General features: G+C 45.5%; 1 protein-coding gene across 5 annotated transcripts in view; it reads right to left on the bottom strand.

The window, feature by feature from the left end:
• Positions 1 to 18,291, bottom strand: part of osbpl1a (oxysterol binding protein-like 1A) — a 204,730-nt gene extending 186,439 nt beyond the window's left edge. For 2 of the 5 annotated variants that reach the window (XM_072569698.1, XM_072569693.1), the window contains exon 1: positions 18,174 to 18,291. The gene's annotated coding sequence lies outside the window, so the exon portion shown is untranslated. Of the gene's footprint in view, positions 1 to 493; positions 571 to 18,002; positions 18,062 to 18,158 lie in introns of those variants that run through there. The other 3 variants (XM_072569696.1, XM_072569695.1, XM_072569694.1) reach the window with 3 other exon arrangements.

Here is an 18,291-nt window from a genome sequence, read left to right on the forward strand (position 1 = left end):
CTGCCGAGGACATGGAGGTCCTGGGCCTCCTTCACCGCCGCTCCCTCACCACCAGACGCCTGGAGGAAGAACGCCTCATCTTCCGCCTCGGAACACTTCAACCCCAGGGCATCAATGTGGACTTCAACAGCTTCCTCATTTCCCCTTCCCCCACCTCATCCTAGTTTCAAACTTCCAGCTCAGTTACTGACTCCTTGACTTGTCCGACCTGCCTATCCTCTTTTCCACCTGTCCACTCCACCCTCTCCTCCTTAACCTATCACCTTCATCTCCTCCCCCACTCACCCATTGTACTCTATGCTACTCTCTCCCCACCCCCACCCTCCTCTAGCTTATCTCTCCATGCTGCAGGCTCACTGCCTTTATTCCTGATGAAGGGCTTTTGTCCGAAACGTTGATTTCGCTGCTCGCTGGATGCTGCCTGAACTGCTGTGCTCTTCCAGCACCACTAATCCAGTATTTGATTTTCAGCATCTGCAGTCATTGTTTTTACCTTTTTAGCCTGTGACCACTGGCGTACCACAAGGATCGGTGCTGGGTCCACTGCTTTTTGTCATTTATATAAATTATCTGGATGTGAACATAGGAGGTATAGTTAGTAAGTTTGCAGATGACACCAAAATTGGAAGTGTAGTGGACAGTGAAGAAGGTTACCTCAGATTACAATGGGTCAATGGGCCAAAAAGAGTGGCAGATGGAGTTTAATTTATATAAATGTGAGGTGCTGCATTTTATAGAGTCATAGAGATGTACAGCATGGAAACAGACCCTTCGGTCCAACCTGTTCATGCCAACCAGATATCCCAACCCAATCTAGTCCCACCTGCCAGCACCCGGCCCATATCCCTCCAAACGCCTCTTAAATGTTGTAATTGTACCAGCCTCCACCACATCCAACCCTCTGTGAAAAAGTTGCCCTGTAGTTCTCTTTTATATCTTTTCCCTCTCACCCTAAACCTATGCCCTCTAGTTCTGGACTCCCCAACCCCAGGGAAAAGACTTTGTCTATTTATCCTATCCATGCCCCTCATGTTACTCTTTGGAGAGTCGGTGTGGACTGGTTGGGCCGAAGGGCCTGTTTCCACACTGTAGGGGATCTAACCTAATCTAAAATATATTGCCCGGGTTGGAAGGTATGCACTTATGGGAGGCTGAACAGGCTGGGGCTGTTTTCCCTGGAGCATCAGAAGCTGAGGGGTGACCTTATAGAGATTTAGAAAATCACGAGGGGCATGGATAGGCTAAACAGCCAAAGCCTTTTCTTAGAGTGGGGGAGCCCAATACTAAAGGCCACAGATTTAAGGAGAGAGAGGGGAAAAGATTTAAAAAGGATCTAAGGGGCAACTTTTTCACAGAGGGTGTGGGTGTATGGAACGAGGTGCCAGAGGAAGTGGAGGAGGCTGGTACAAATACAACATTTCAAAGGCATCTGGATGGTTGTATGAATAGGAAGGGTTTCGAGGGATATGGGCCAAATGCTGGCAAATGGGACTAGATTTACTGAGGATGTCTGGTTGGAATGGACGATTTGGACTGAAGGGTCTGTTTCCATGTTGTATATCTCTAAGACTGTTAAGTCTGCCTCACTGCACAACACCAAATCCAGAATTGCTGTTCCAACAGATTTAAGAACAGCATTTCCCCCACTGTTCTCAGATTTATGAACAGACCACTTAGACATTACAGTTGATCTTTCTCTGCACCTTCTCTGTAGATGTAACACTATATTCTGTATTCTGTTCTATTACCCTGAGTAAGGTAAGAATTGCCCATTTAGCATGCAAAACATTATTTTTCACTGTATCTCAGTACGTGATAATAATAAATCAAATCAAAAATCCCTAATGGATTCTACCTAAAGCTCCTCCAAACAAAAAACATTCCGTAGACATTCCATGAATTCCTTTATTTGGGATCTGCTACCAGCCTGGTTTTCCCAATCCACCTGCATATTGAAGTCCCCATGATGATTGTAATAGTGCCTTTCTCCCATGCCTTTTCTACCTCCTGATTTATTTTCTTTCCCACGTGTCAAATTCCGACAGAGTGGAAACAGGCCTTTCAGCCCAATGAGTCCATACCGACCCTCCAAAGAGTAACCCACCCAGACCCATTCCCCTACCCTATATTAACCCACTGACTAATACACCTAACTTACACATCTCTGAACACTCGGGGCAATTCAGCATGGCCAATTCACCTAATCCGCATATCTTTGGATTATGGGAGGAAACCGGAGCAGGCAAAGGAAACCCACACAGACACGGGGAGAATGTGCAAACTCCACACAGACAGTCACCAGAGGCTAGAATCGAACCTGGGTCCCTGGTGCTGGGAGGCAGCAGTGCTAACCACCGAGCCACTGTGCCACCACATCCTGACTACTGCTCAGAGGCCTGTACATAACTCCTATCAGGGTCTTCTTTTCCTTTGTGGTTCCTCAACTCTATCCACATGGATTCTACTCCTTCCATCTCTACATCACTTTTTGCTATTCATTTCATTTCATTTCTCATTAACAGGGAAACCCACCCCCTCTCCCTGTCCTTTCAATAGGACAGACATCCTTGGATATTTAGTTCCCACCCTGATCCTCTTGCAGCCACACCTCTGTGATGTCCACATTGTACCTGCCAATTTCAATGGGTGTTCTAAGCTCACTTACCTTGTTTTGTATACTTCATGCATCCTCAGTCCTGCACTGACTGCTCCCCTTCCCACAATTGTCCCCATATCTGCTGTGCCTGAAAACAGATTCTGGACCCTTTCCATACTCTCTGACCCAATACTTGTTCTGGGAATTTTAGTAACCTCTACTGAGCCATCCACTCTTAAAATTTCCATAATTTTCCTTTCAACTGACCCCACCACCCCGCCCAACTCCCACACACCCCGCCCCCCCACACTCACACACACAAACAAAAAATTGAGTTTAACACGCTATCCACAGCCTCGATATGCAATTCGCCAGGACCTGGGTCCCAGCGCTAATCAGGTGGAGCCCACCCCATTGGAACAGCTCTCTCCTTCCCCAGTCCTGGGGCCCATGTTCCATGAATTTAAACCCGCTGCTCCTACACCATTCTTTGAGCCACACGTTTACCTCTTTAATCTGGTTGGCCCTGTACCAATTTACTCGTGCCTTAGGTGTTAATCCGGAGAGTATCAACTTTTTGGATCAGCTTTTCGATTTAGCTCCTAGCTGCTCATATTCCCTCAGCAGAACCTCTTTCTACTTCCATCGTTGGGACATACAGGGACCACCACAACTGGATCCTAGCCCTCCCATTCCAAGTTCCTTTGCAGGCCAGATGAGATATCCTGAACTCAGACACAAGGCAGGCAACACAGCCTTCAGGACTTTTGATACCAGCCACAGAGAACAGTGTCTATTCCCTTGACTATACTGTCTCTGATTACAACTATATTTCTCTCTTCTCCTGGCTGTTAATGGCTCTCTGTACCACCCAGGATGACAGCAAGAATCTCAACCCTGTTAAGACAAGCTCAAGGGATGAGGATCCTTCAGCACTACCTCCTGGATCCCTCCATCTGCCTCGCTCACAGTCACACCCTCCTGTCCCTGACCACTGACTGAATTCAAGGTCGCTAATCTAAGGGGTGTGACTGCCATCTGAAACACAACATTCAGGTAACTCTCCCCCTCCTCGACGTGTCACACTGTCTGATGCTCAGACTCCAGCTCATCAACTCATCAACTCTGAGCCGGAGTTCCTCACGCAACCAAACAAATGCAGTCACTATGAATCACAATGATGTTCACCAGCTCCCAAATCATACAGATGCAACACATCACGCCCAGCATCTTGGTTTTATTTACCTTGTTCTTAATTTTTTTTTAAAAGATTCCTACAGTCTTTTGTTTTTAACGAGTAAAATATTTCTCCTACTTTCCTTCAATCTGAAATTAACCGTGACATTGAACTCTTCTTCTATCACTTGCGCCTCCATGGCCATTTCTTTGGCTAAGAGACATCTCCCCATGCTACAGACCCTTTCAGCCACCTCTAACATTCTTCCTCCACCTGACTCCTCTCTCTTGCCTTTTACCTGCACTCGACCTGTTCATCGACAACTGTTGACATAACATTGGCTGCCTCAGTTTCTCTGACCCCCTCCTCAACCATTCCAACCTACTCCCCCATGAACTGACTGCACTCCGTGCTCTCAGATCCAACCTGGATATTGGCATCAAGCCTGCCAATAAGGGTGGAGCTGTTGTGGTATGGCATGCTGCCCTCTACATTGCAGATTCTCTCAGATACCTCCAACTATTGTCCCCTGGATCATGACCCCACCGTGGAACATTAGGCTACAGTGTCCATAACGGTCACTAACCTCATTTCATCTGGTGATCTCCTGCTGACTGCCTCCAAGCTGATAGTTAGAAGGGATTGGTGCGGCATTAGGAGACTCCTTCCAAACATCCACCAACAGCACTGCCTGGGCAGACCCATTGTCTCTGACTACAGCTGCCCCAAAGAACGCATCTCTCCCTACGGTGACTTGTTTGCTTCTCCCCTTGTCCAGTCCCTTCCCATTTACATCCACCATTCCTCTCAAGCTTTATGTCAGCTTCGGAATGTCCAGTTCGCAGCCTCCAGCCACCTCCTCTTTACTATGGCAGTGCAATCCCTTCACACGTCAACTCCCCCAACCAGGATGGTCTCAGGGCTGCCTGCTTCTTCCTGGAACAAAAGCCTGAACTGTGCCCATCGATCAGCATCCTCCTCTGCCTGGCTGAGCTCATCTTCACTTTAAACAAGTTCTCCTTCAGCTCCTCTCACTTTCTTCAGGTCAGTGAGGTCACCAAGGGCATCCACATGGACCCTAGTGATGCCTCTTTGTGGGGTATGTGTAACGTTCCTTGTTCCAGTCCTATTCCAGCCCCTACCCACAACTCTCTCTCAGGTATATCGACGACATCATCGGTGCTGCTTCCCTCTCTCGTCTGGAATTGGAAAAGTTTATCAGTTTAGCTTCCAATTTCCACCCTACTTAAGAACTGATGGCAGCTAGGAAAAAGTTGTTTTTTTAAGCAGAATATTGGGTGAGATGGGGGGGTAAGGTGGTGGAGATAAAGCCCAATGGAGGGAGAAGAACAGGAAGACAAACAAAAAAGTGGATAATGGTCAGCCCGGGTGAATGAATAGTTGTTAATGGGGACTATGTGCGACTAACAATGGGTTGTGTGTATTAGCAGACCATGTGATAACAAGGCCTGGAGTACGGGGTGAGATAAAGACATAGCAGAAGGTGCCGCAAGTCCTAAAAGTATTGAACTCAAAGCTGAGTTCAGAAGGCTGTAAAGTTCCCAAGTGGGAAATAATTTGCTGTTCTTCCAGCTTGGGCTGAGCAGCAAGTTTGAGACAGAGATATTGGCCTTGGAACAGTGGTGTGTTCAAGTGGAAGGCAACTAGAAACCTAGTGTCTTTTTTTGCCAGCAGAATGTAGGTGTTCTGTGACGCGGTCACCCAGTCTACACTTCGTTTCCCCCAATGTAGAGGAGATCACACTGAGCAGCCAATGCAGTAGACCAGATGGAGTGAAGTGAAGGTAAAACGCTGCTTCACCTGGAAGGTGTGAGTGGGCACTTGGATACTGAGGAGGGAGGAGGTAAATGAGCAGGTGTTACACTGTCTGCGGTGACGAGGGAAGGTCCTGTTGGGGGAGGGGAAGGTGGAGAAGAGTGTTGGTAGTGAAGGAGGGGTGGACCTGGGTGTCCCAGAGGGAACCATCTCAATGGAAGGCTGAGAAGGGAGGGGAGGAGAATGTGTGTCTGGAAGAGGCATCTCACTGGAGGCAGCGGAAATAGCAGCTGCTGATCCTTTGGATGTGGATACTGGGGTGATGGTAGGTGAGGACAAGGGGAACCCTATCACTGTTGCAGGAGGGAAGAGAGGGGGTGAGGACAGAAGTGCAGGAAATGGGTTGGACCCGGCTGAGGGTCCTGTCCCAGGGTGCTGAGGAGCCCTCGGATGAGGAAGAAGGTGGACATTTCAGAGGCTCCCTTGTCGAAGTTCGCATCATCAGAACACACGCAGTGGAGATGGAGGAACTGGGAGAATGGAATAGAGTATTTCCAGGAAGCAGGGTGTGACGATGTATAGTCAAGATAACTGCGGGAGTCAGTGGTTTTTTTGGTGGATATTGGTGGCTAGCCTATCCCCAGTCAAAGAAACAGAGATGCTTAGGAAGGGAGGAGTCAGAGATAGACCAGCTTAAGACGAGACTATAACTTGGAGGAGAATTTGACGAGACTGGGCCTGGATACAACAGAAATTCAGATCCACAGTTCCTTTGAGAAGGTGGGGGTGATCTGCCTTCTTGAACCGCTGCAGTCCATGTGCTGTAGGTAGACCCACAATTTCCTTAGGGAGGGAATTCCAGGATTCTGACCCAGCGACATTGAAGGAACAGCAATACACTTCCAAGTAAGGAGGGTGAGGGGCTCGGAAGGGAACTAGCAGGGGGGTGGTGTTCTCGTGTATATGCGGTACTTGCCCTTCCAGATGGAAACGGTTGTGGGTTTGGAAGGTACTGTCGGGGAAGCATTGATGATTTTCTGCAATGCATCTTGTAGGTAACACACACTGCTGCTATTGAGTGTCACTGGTGGAGGGAGTGGGTGTTTGTGGATGTGGTGCCTATCATGCGGGCTGCTTTGCTCTGGATGGTATGAAACTTGAGTTTTGGTGGGGCTACACCCATCCAGACAAGTGGGCAATATTCCAACACACTCCTGACTTGCACCTTGTCGATGATGGACAGGCTTTGAGGAGTCAGGAAGTGAGTTACTGTAGTATTCCTAGCTTCTGACCAGCTCTTGTAACTACAGTATTTATACAGCAAGTCCAGTTCAATTCCTGGCCAATGGCAATCCCAGAATAGTGGGGAGTTCAGTGATGGCAACAGCATTGAATGTCAAGTGACAATGATCAGATTGTTTCTTATTGGAGATGGTCTTTGCCTGGCATTTGTGTAGCATGAATGTTACTTGCCACTTGTTAGACCAAGCCTGGATATTATCCAGTTCATGCTGCATTTGGACATGGACTGCTTCAATACCTGAGGAGTCACAAATGATTCTGAATATTGTGTAATCATCAGCGATCAACCCCACTTCTGACCTTCTAATGGTGGGAAGGTCATTGGTGAAACAGCTGAAGATGGTTGGGTTGAGGACACTCCCCTGAGGAACTCCTGCAGAGATGTCCTGGAGCTGATGTGACTGACCAACGACCATAACCATCTTCCTGTGTGTCAGGTATGACTCCAACCATCAGTGTTTACCCCCGATACCTATTGATTCCAGTTTTGCTAGGACTCTTTAAAGCCACACTCGGTCGAATGCAGTTTTTATGCCATTCTCACCTCACCTTTGAAATTCAGCATTTTTTATCCATGATGGAACCAAAGCTGTTTAAGAAGGGAGTGAGGCAAAAGACATAAAATTATAGGTTGCTAGCCTGACTTTAGTTGTAAGATTTTAGAGGCAATTATTAAGGACAAAATTGCAGACAGCTTGGAAAAGCGAGGTATAATAGGACTGAGACAGCATGGATTCATTAGAGGAGAGGAGTTGCCTGACAAATCTGTTAGAATTCCTTGTGCAAGTTGAACAAAGGAGATCGAGTGGATGTGATCTATTTGGATTTCCAGACAAGATGCTTCACAGGAAGCCAAGTAAAATAAGAGCCCATGGTGTCAGGGGCAAAGTATTGGCATGGATAGAGGATTGGCTGACTGGCAGAAGGCAGAGAGGTGGGGTAAAGGGGAGTTTTTCAGGACGGCAGTTGGTGGAGTTCTGTAGGAGTCAATGTTGGGGCCACAACTATTCCCATTATACATTAACAACTTGGATGACAGAACGGAGACCCTTGTTGCTAAGATTGTAGATGACACAAAGATAGGCGGAGGACACTATAGTGTTGAAGAAGCAGAGAGGCTGCAGGAGACTGGGCAAAGAGGTGGCAGATGGAATTCAAATGTGGGAAAGTGACAGATTATGCACTTTGGTAGGAAGAAAAGGGGTGTAAGTGATTTTCTAAATAGGGAAAGGCTTCAGATGTCTGATACATAATGGGAGTCGAGAGACCTAGTTCAGGATTCTCAAGGATAATGTGTAGGCTTAGTTGGCAGTTAGGAAGGCAAATACAATTTTAGCATTAATTTCAAGACAGCTAGAATATAAGAGCAGAGATGTACTGCTGAAGCTATAGAAGGCTCTAGTCAGACCGCATTTGGAATATTGACAGCATTTTTGAGCCCTGTATCTAAGGAAGGACGTGCTGGTTTTGGGAGGGGGTCCAGAGGAAGTTTACAAGAATGACCCAGAGGATGAAGGGCTCGTCATATGAGGAACAGTTAAGGAATCTGGTTCTGTATTCTATGGAGATTGGGAGGATGAGGGGGGGATCTGACTGAAGCTTCCAGAATACTGAGAGGTCTGAATAGAGTGGACGTGGAGAAACTGTTTCCACCAGTTGGAGAGACTAGGACCCATGGGCACAGCCTGAGTGTGAAGGGACAACCCTTTAGAATGGAGAGAAGAAAGAATTTCTTCAGCCGGGGGAACAGATTGCCACAAAGGGCCGTGGAGGCCACGTTACTGAGTGTATTTAATTCTCCTCTTATATCTTATGTCATTGTGGCTCAGGTGGAACCTAAACTAGGCGCCAATGAAGAGGTTGTTACTAACCAGGTGCTGCTTGGTAGCATTTGGGTGGCACAGTGGCACAGTGGTTAGCACTGCTGCCTCACAGCGCCAGAGACGCGGATTCGATTCCCGACTCAGGCGACTGACTGTGTGGAGTTTGCACATTCTCCCCGTGTCTGCGTGGGTTTCCTCCGGGTGCTCCGGTTTTCTCCCACAGTCCAAAGATGTGCACGTCAGGTGAATTGGCCATGATAAATTGCCCGTAGTGTTAGGTAAAGGGGTAAATGTACGGGAATGGGTGGGTTACTCTTCGGCGGGTCGGTGCGGACTTGTTGGGCCGAAGGGCCTGTTTCCACACTGTAAGTAATCTAATCTAATCTAATTAGCTGAGTCAGATTTGTCCTGCTTTTTGGAGGTTATTTGTGTCTAGTGGCTGTCAATGAATTGATAGGAACATTCACCCAGTGTTGTGAAGTGTGAAACAAAATAAATAGTTTGCATTTATTGAGGACTTCTCAGATGTCCTAAATCCCTTTTCAGGCAATGACTACATTCAGAAGTCTTTCATTCTTTGAATGTGCATAAGATATGAACTAGGAGCTGGACTAGGCCATTCAGACTCTCCAACATTCATTAAGATCTTGGCTGATCTGATCATCTCCAATCCACATTCCTGACTACCTCTGGTTACCTTTCACCCATTTGCTTAACAGGAGCTGAGTGACCTTGGTAAAATCCAAACTGGGTGTCACTGAGCAGGTGCTGCGTGACAGCACCTTCCATCACTTTACTGATGATCCAGAGTAGACTGATGGGGCAGTAATTGTCCAAGTTCTGTTTTGTGTGTACAGGACAGACCCAGGCAATTTTCCACATTGTTGGGTAGATGCCAATGTGGCAACTGTATTGGAACAGCTTGAGTAAGGGTGCAGCAAGTTCTGAAGCATGAGCCTTTAGTACAATTTCAAGATTGTTGTCAGGATTCATAGCCTTTGTAGTATCCAGTGCTTCTAGCTTGATATCATATGGAGTGAATTGAATTGGCTGAATACATTTCTTTAACACTGGGGTCCACTGGAGGCCAAATTGAATCATATACTCAGTATTTCTGGCTGAAGATTGCTGCAAATGTTTCAGTTTTATCTTTTGCACATGTGCTGGCCTCTTCCATCACTGAGGAGGGGAATATTTGTGGAGCCATCTCCTCCAGTGCAGTTGTTTAATTGTCCATCGCCATTCACAACTGAATATGGCAGGATTGCAGAGTTGAGATCTGATCTGCTGCAGTGGGATTGAGCTTAGCTCTGTCTATCATTTTCTGTATGGCCTGCAAGTAGTCCTTTTTGATCGTTTCACCAGGTTGACCTCGTTTTTAAGTATGCCTGATGCTGCTCCTAGCATTCCCTCTTGCACTCTCCATTGAACCAGGGCTAATTCCCTGGCTTGATGGATATGGTTGGGTAGGGGATATGCTGGACCATGAGATTACAAATTGTGCTGGAGTACAATTCTGCTGCTGTTGGTGGCCCACAGTGCCTCATGGATGCCCAGTCTTGAGTTGCTAGCTCTGTTCCGAGTCTGTCCCATTTAGCACAGTGATTGTGTCACACAACACAATGAAGGTTATTCTCTATGTGAAGACATGGCTTCATCTCCACAAGGATAGTGCTGTGGTCTCTCTTATCCATACGGTCATGGACAAAAGCATCTGCAGCCAGCAGATTGGTAAGGATTAGGACAAGTATGTTTTCCCCTCTTGTTGGTTTCCTCACCACCTGCTGGTGACCCAGTCTGACAGCCACCTCCTTTAAGACCCGACCACCTTGATCAGTAGTACTGCTGACAAGCCACTCTTGGTGCTGGACATTGAAACCCCCCCCAGAGTACATTCTGTACCCTTGCCACCCTCAGTGCTTTCTCCAAGTGTTGTTCAACATGGAGGATTACCGACTCATCAGCCGTGGGAAGATGGTACTTGGTAATCTGTAGGAGGTTTCCTTGCCCATGTTTAACCTGAAGCCACAAGACGTCATGGGGTCCACAGTCAATGTTCACAACTCCCTCCCAACGGCACACAACCTTGCTGCCACCTCTGCTGGGTCTGTCCTGTGGATGGGTAGGACATATCCAGGGTGGTGATGGTGGTGTCTGGGACATTGTAAGGTATGATTCTGTAAGTATGACTATGTCAGGCTGTTGCTTGACTAGTCTATGGAAGAGCTCTCCAATTTTGGTAGCAGTTACCATCTGTTAGTGAGGAGGACTTTGCAGAGTCGACAGGGCTGTTATCGTTTCTGAGATACTGGATGAGCTCAAACCTGATAGAGGAGGAAGAATTAGGAAGGCTATCTTTAGTCAGAGGTGATAAGACATCAAAACCAGATGAGATGCATCCACGGAAGGAAATAAATATCAAAATTTTAGAGCTGCTGGCCATAATCTTCCAACTCTCCTCAGACAGAGGGTTAGTGCCAGAGGACTGGTGAAGTGCAAAAGTTACATTCTTGTTAAAAGAGTGGAAACAAAAGCCTAAAAATTGGCTGAATTTAACCAGATCACTCAGCAAGTGGAGAGAAACCAATAAGGTTTCCCGGAGTAATTCATGGTATCTGGAGTGAATGCTGAGGACTCCCAGAACAGCTCCCTCCAGATTGTATACCACTGTTGTGCACCTCTGCTGAGTTTGGCAGAGGGAACTAACCCTGATGAATTTAACCTCAGTAGTGGAAATATTTTCAAAATGATAACTTGGGACAAAATTAACAGTTACTTGGACCAATATGCATTGATTTAGTAAAGTCAACGTGAATATGTTCAGGACAAATCATTGAGTTGATTAAGTTGTTTGACAATCGGACAGTGTGTGCTGGAGAAGGCCAGGATCTCAGGCACATACCTATACTTGTCCAAAACGTTTCTGGTCTCTTCTAGATGCTGGTTGTACCATTTGAAACTTTTCAGATATAAGTCTGTTCGCCGCATTTAATCCTCGAAGCGACCCAACAATACAACTCCAAAACAAATCTAAGATATTCCCTACTCTAATGGGGAATTCCTGAATTTATTGGGGACTTCATAATTTAGGGAACAGGAAAGCACATCCGTCATGCTTTATATTATAGAAGCTCACAGTACCAAAGGTGGCCATTCAGCCAATCGTACCCGTTCCGACTCTTGGAAAGAACACTCCAATTAGTCCCAATATCTTTGTCCTTTCCCCGTAGCCCTGAAAATATTTCCTTCAAGTATTTATCCATTTCCATTTTGCAAGTTACTATTTAATCTGTTTCACACCCTTTCTAGCACCGTATTCCATATCAAAAATACTTCTACCTCAGTATCAATGTTGAACGCCCTCTGTTAAATATCCCCTTAACTCTCCCTGCTCTAAGGAAAATAATCCCAGCTTCTCCAGATGAACTGAAGTCCTTCATCCCTGGTATTGATCCCTGGCAGGAGAGCAGTAAATAAAGCACAGAATGGTCTCGGCTTTATGAACAGGGGCATAGAGTGTAAGAGTGTGGAGGTGGTGTTGAACTTGTGTAAGACACTTATCAGACCTCCGGTGAAGTACGGTGTACATTTGTGGGTGCCACGTTATCAGAAAGGTACAAATGCATTGAGGAGAGAGTGCAGAAGTGATTTACAAATTGGATCCAGAGATGAGAAACTTCAGTGAGGAGGAGAGACTGAAGTAGTTTAGAGTATTCACTTTGGAAAGGCAGCTGACAGAAGATTTGATAGAGGCTTTCAAAACCCTGAACTGACTGGATAAATTAGATAGAGTCAAGCTATTCCCACTACTCATAAAACAAACGAGAGACTATAGATTTAAAGAGAAGTGTAAAAGAAGCAAGCGTGGTGGGAGAAAACCACCTTTTCACCCAGCGAGTAGTTAGGATGTGGAATACACTGCCTGGGAATGCGGAGGAGACAGGTTCAATCCAAGCATTCGAGAAGAATGCTTGCCTTCATTGCTCAGACCTTTGAGTGTAGAGTTGGGATATGCGAAGGTGAGGACTGCAGATGCTGGAGATCAGAGTCTAGATTCGAGTGGTGCTGGAAAAGCACAGCAGCATCCGAGGAGCAGGAAAACCAACATTTCGGGCAAAAGCCCTTCATCAGGAATGAGGCTGGGAGTCTCCAGGGTGGACAGCTCTCTCCTGATGAAGGGCTTTTGCCCGAAACGTCAATTCTTCTGCTCCTATCGAGTTGGGATGTTGTGTTGAGGTTATACAGGACGTTGGTGAGGCTTCTTTTGGGTTAATGTGTCCAGTTCTGGTTCCCTGTAATCAGAAGAATATTATTAAGCTTCAGAAGAGATTTACCAGACCTGGCTGGGAATGGAAGGTTGGGTTCTAGGGAGAGGTTGGATAAGCTTTCTTCATTGGAGTGTAGGAGGTTGAGAGTTGACCTTATAGAGGTTTATGAAATCATGAGAGGTGATTGGCGAGTGTCTTTTCCTTACAGTGGGGAAATTTCAAGACTAAGGGGCATATTTTTAAGGCAAGAGGAGAAAGATTTTAAAAAGACGTGAGAGGCCGTTTTTCCTTAAACACAGAGAAAGAGTGGTTCGTGTATAGAATAAACTTGTAGAGGAAATGATGGATATGCATACAGTTACAAAATTTAAAAGACATTTAGAGAAGTACATGTACAGGAAATGTTTGGAGGGATATGGGCCAAGTGCAGGGACTAGTTTACTTTGGGATTATGGTCAGCATGGACTGGTTGGACAGAGAGGTCTATTTTCAAGCTGAATGACTCTAGGACTCCAAGATGATCATTTGGATAGAAATAGTGTGGGGAACAATATGGGGAAAATTCAGGAGATTGGTAGCAGTTACTAAAAACTGTGATGGGCATAATGGGCCCCATTACAATTTTGTGAACCCCTCCCAGATCTCGATGGTCCTCCTAACACCTCCAGCTGGACCTTGATCAGGGATTGCTAGAAATGTAGCACAGGTTACCTCCATTATCACTTCCAGCCCAGAGCTGTCCAAGATCTTGACACAACTAATTTGGTATCCCTGATGTTAGTCTCTCTATCACTGGCGACTTGGCCTTCAGCTGCCTGGGCCCCAAACTGTCGACCCACCCGGTCTTTCAGACACTACCTCAAGTCTACCTCTTTAACCAAATTTTGGGTCATACGTCATACTTGGTTTTAGAATCGCTGCTGTGAACAATCTTGGCACATTTCATTATATTAAAGGCACTATGAAACAACATGTTTTTTTTAAGTTTTGTATTCTACACCTCTATTTATAAAACCCTGGATCCTCAATGTTGTAACAGGATTCCTTCAGAGATGTTTTGCAGCCCGTTTGCAGCAATTCTACCAAAGTGAAATTTCACTTCCCTAGGTTTAAACTTGTGCAATTATTACATCAGAACACAACAATGCCACAACGCTCAGAACACACATTTCACACAATTTACCAGAAATAAGCAACCTCTGACTACATGTTATTCATATTCCACAATGTTTCCCCTTGTGGGACAGTGTAGGACCGAAGAGCATCATCTCAGAATAAGGGGTCACACATTTAAGACAGAGATGAGGAGGAATTTCTTCTCTCAGAGGGGAGTGAATATGTGGAATTCTTTACCTCAGAGGACTGTCGAGGCTGGGGCATTGAGTATATTCAAGGCTGAGGCAGACGGGTCTTTAAATTAGGAGGGGGAAATCGAGGGTGATGGGGGAAAAGGCAGGAAAGTGGAAGTGGGGATTCTCAGATTAGTCATTGAACAGTAGAGCATACCTGATGGCCTGGATGGTCTAATTCTGCTTCTTATGAAAAGGTGGGGGGTGTGATTGAGTCAGAAATTCTTGAAACGTTAAGCAGCATTTAGACATTTGCTTGCACGGTCATAGTCTCCACAGCCACGGGCCATATGCTGGAAAATGGGAGTGCTGTAGCCAGATTGGTGTTGACCAGTACAGATTCGATGGAACAAATGGCCTGATGCAGGTTGAGAGAGTCCAGCAATGGAAAAGATGCCGTTTTGCAGATGCGGCATTAACCCAAAGGCACATTTAAGGGATCGTAAGACATCCACCAACATTCTCCTCAGTGAGAACTGGAGTTCTTCCTAGTGCCTTGGCTAATCAAGATTTATCCTATATTAAACTTGATTGGGTCATGTCATACTGCTGCACGAGAGCCTACTGTGCATTATTTAGCTGCTAGTTCCTGTACTGAAACATTAAACTTCTGGACACCAAGATGTGCTGACATCATAAAAATATTAGAAATGCAAGTCTTGGGGAGTCAAATACACAAGCCTCCAAACAATTTATTTCTAACGTTTCTCATCCATTGTCTTCTAATGCAGTTCCAGAGGAACTGGAGAACACTGAACACTTACAAACCCAGACGTTAAGATTGTTTACAATGGAGGACAATCTTCAGTTCAACCAGTCACACGGACACCAGGAGGTAGATCTGGCGGCAGCAATAACAGTGAATTATTATTTGCTGTTACAGAGTAAATCAGAGAGGGCTGCTTGCACAGAAAGCACACACACTATTAAATGTGGAAATCAAAGCTGCTGTTTGAGTTCCTTTGATCCTCCACAAAATAACCTTCGCCAATTTCTCACAGGGAGACTCAAATGTTCACACCTGTCCTCACCTGCTACATACCCAGACTGTTAGAAAAGATTTGGGTTGCTTTATTCAAACTTTTAACAAAGTTTTTCCCACTTTTTCTTTTTGTCAGACGGGAGCCTCAGTGGCAAGGCCAGCCTTTGTTGCCTATCCCTAATTGCCCCCCTTGAACTGAGTGACTTGCATGGCCATTCCAGACAGCAGGTAAGAGTCAACCACATGACTGTCGGTCTGGAGTCATATGTAGGCCAGACTGTGTACGGATGACAGATTTCCTTCCTTAAAGGACATGAACCAAATGAGCTTTTACGAATCTATGAACTATGAGGAGTAGGCCATTCTGCCTGCTCCACCATTCAATAAGATCATGCCTTGATGAAGATCATTGATTGTTGCCTTAACTCCACACTTGACTCATCTTTTAGACAAGAACCTATCTACCTCAGCCTTAAAAAACAGTCAATCAATGATGCAGCCGCAACCACAACCACTCTCCAGGGAAGAATTCCTAAGATGCACGACACTCTGGGGGAAAAAAAACAATTTTCCATGTCTGTTTTTAAATGGAAGATCTTTTACTTTTTAACCTTGTGCCCTTTAGGCACAGACTTTCCTGCAAGGTAAAACACCCCTTCTGAGTTGACCCTGTCAAATCCCCTCAGGATTTTGTGTCTCTCAAGAAGGTCATCTCTCAATCTTCTAAACTGCAATGGATACAGGCCCAGCCTGTTTAACCTTTCCTTGTAACATCTTCATTCCAGGAATCAGTCAAATGAACCTTCTCTACTCTTGACTTCCAGATAATTATAACCTTTCATGAGGTCTCACCAATGTCACGTACAACTGTAGCAAAACTTCACAATATCAGACAATAGTTGGGGGTTGAGTACAGTCATAAATCCTTCTGACGAGTCTTAAATAAATAGCGTAAATTGCCGCTAGTCGTACATTATAACAAACATTCAAATAACCAGAAACTTACTGGACAATACCTGAGACTTATCAAATCCAAATTAGGAGTGAAGACACGTCACAAGAGTCCAGTAATGGACCAGAATCCAGAGAAGGAGCATTCAGTTCCAGTGGTCTCTCATGACTTGTCCTCACCCCTAATGCAGATGGAACCACAAAAGGGGGGCAGACAATTGGGTGACATGGCCCACTGCACAGGCCTACTGATGCCTATCTTAGCCAGGCCCAGGATCATTCCTTAAGAAGGGCTCATGCCCGAAACGTCGATTCTCCTGCTCCTTGGATGCCGCCTGACCTGCTGCGCTTTTCCAGCAACACATTTTCAGGCCCAGGATCAGGCCTACAAGGAAATTCACCCCAATCTGCCCATTGCACTTCGCTAGATGTGCCCATACATCAGGAGTGTGGGGGCTGAAGTGCAAGAAACAACTTAAAACCAGTCCCATTAAATAACTAAACAGAGGCAGAAAATTAAACTAAGTAACAGCAATCCTAATTTCTCCAAGCCACAGACTCTGCAGGTGCTCTGGCACTTGGTGAAGCTACTTCTGAACCCAAACCCAAAACTTTTGGTCAGAGGTTGAACAGAGTGGGGTTGTTTTCACTGGAACAGAAAAACTGAGGGAGGACATGATTGAGATATACAAAATTATCAGGAGCATTGATAGAATGGAAAGGAAGGAAGGATCAATGATTGGGATATAGATTTTAGGGAAGGGGCATGTGAGGAAAACACATCACTCAGGAGTCTGGAACTCACCGCCTATAAGGGTGGTAGAGATAGAAATCTTCAGAATATTTGAGTCGAATTTAGATGTGCATTTGCAATGCTCAGGCCTACAAAGCTATAGGTCAAATGCTGGACAATGGGATTAGAATAATTAGGTGATTGTTTTTGACTAATGAGACTAGGGGCCTTTTTCAGCACTGTAGATCTCTGTTGACTGCAATGAAAGAATCCCCAAATACTGTTTCTTTACACTAGCAAAGCAAAACTCACAACCTGTTGCAATGGGATTTGAACTCAAAGTCTAGTTCTTAAATGTTAAAAATCACACAACACCCAGTTATAGTCCAACAGGTTTACTTGCAAGTACTAGCTTTCAGAGCACTACTCCTTCATCAGATGGTTGTTGAGTATAAGATCGTAAGACAAAGAATTTATAGCAAAAGTTTAGTGTGATGTAACTGATAACCATCTGTTGAAGGAGCAGCACTCTGAAAGCTAGTGCTTCCAATTAAACCTGTTGGACTATAACTTGGTGTTGGGTGATTCTTAACTCTGAGAAACTAGACTCAGAGATAAGTTGCAGCATAGAGGAAGCTGTTCAACCTCAAACTGGTTCTGGGGAAGAGCATGTGAACTTATCTACTCCCTACACTTGCTGCTGTAGCCCTCAAAGTGTTTTGAGTATTTATTCAATTCCCTCTTGAAAGCCACTAGTGAACTACACATGAACCACTCGGCGTGAATTTAAAAATAAAACTCTTTTACTTATGTCATTTGTGGGTACTGCCCCATTCGCTTTAAATTTAATCGGGGTCCTCCACTTCCTCTTCTGTATGGATGCCTCATGCTTTTGAAGCCATCAAATTGAGTGCAGGTTTAATGCCGATCCCAGGCTCTATCACAATGGGGAGGAGGTCACTTACACATACACAATAATAAAAAAACACTCTCCCGTCTGCAAGCAATGCTGTACGAGCTGGCAAATAACAAAAGGAGAACTCACACCCCACCAATTCACAACCGAGACCCGCCCCGGGCTTTGTTGTGACTCTGACACACAACGAGAAGGAGCGTTTGTTGTCAGATCGACTGATGATAACTGCAAATAAAAACAAAACACAACTACTTCACCGCAATGGCAGCATCACACAGTTCTAACCTTGCTGTGTTTTACCTGCTCCAACAAGACCACGGTTACCACAACAGCGGCCGCCAACACCGAGTTCCAATGGAATGTTGTCCCGGGAGCGCGTGACTACAATGTAACAATTTCAGCCAATGTAACCAACACA

The sequence above is a fragment of the Chiloscyllium punctatum genome, chromosome 5 (genome assembly GCF_047496795.1).
Source record: "Chiloscyllium punctatum isolate Juve2018m chromosome 5, sChiPun1.3, whole genome shotgun sequence".
In the NCBI taxonomy this organism is placed as follows: Eukaryota; Metazoa; Chordata; class Chondrichthyes; order Orectolobiformes; family Hemiscylliidae; genus Chiloscyllium; species Chiloscyllium punctatum.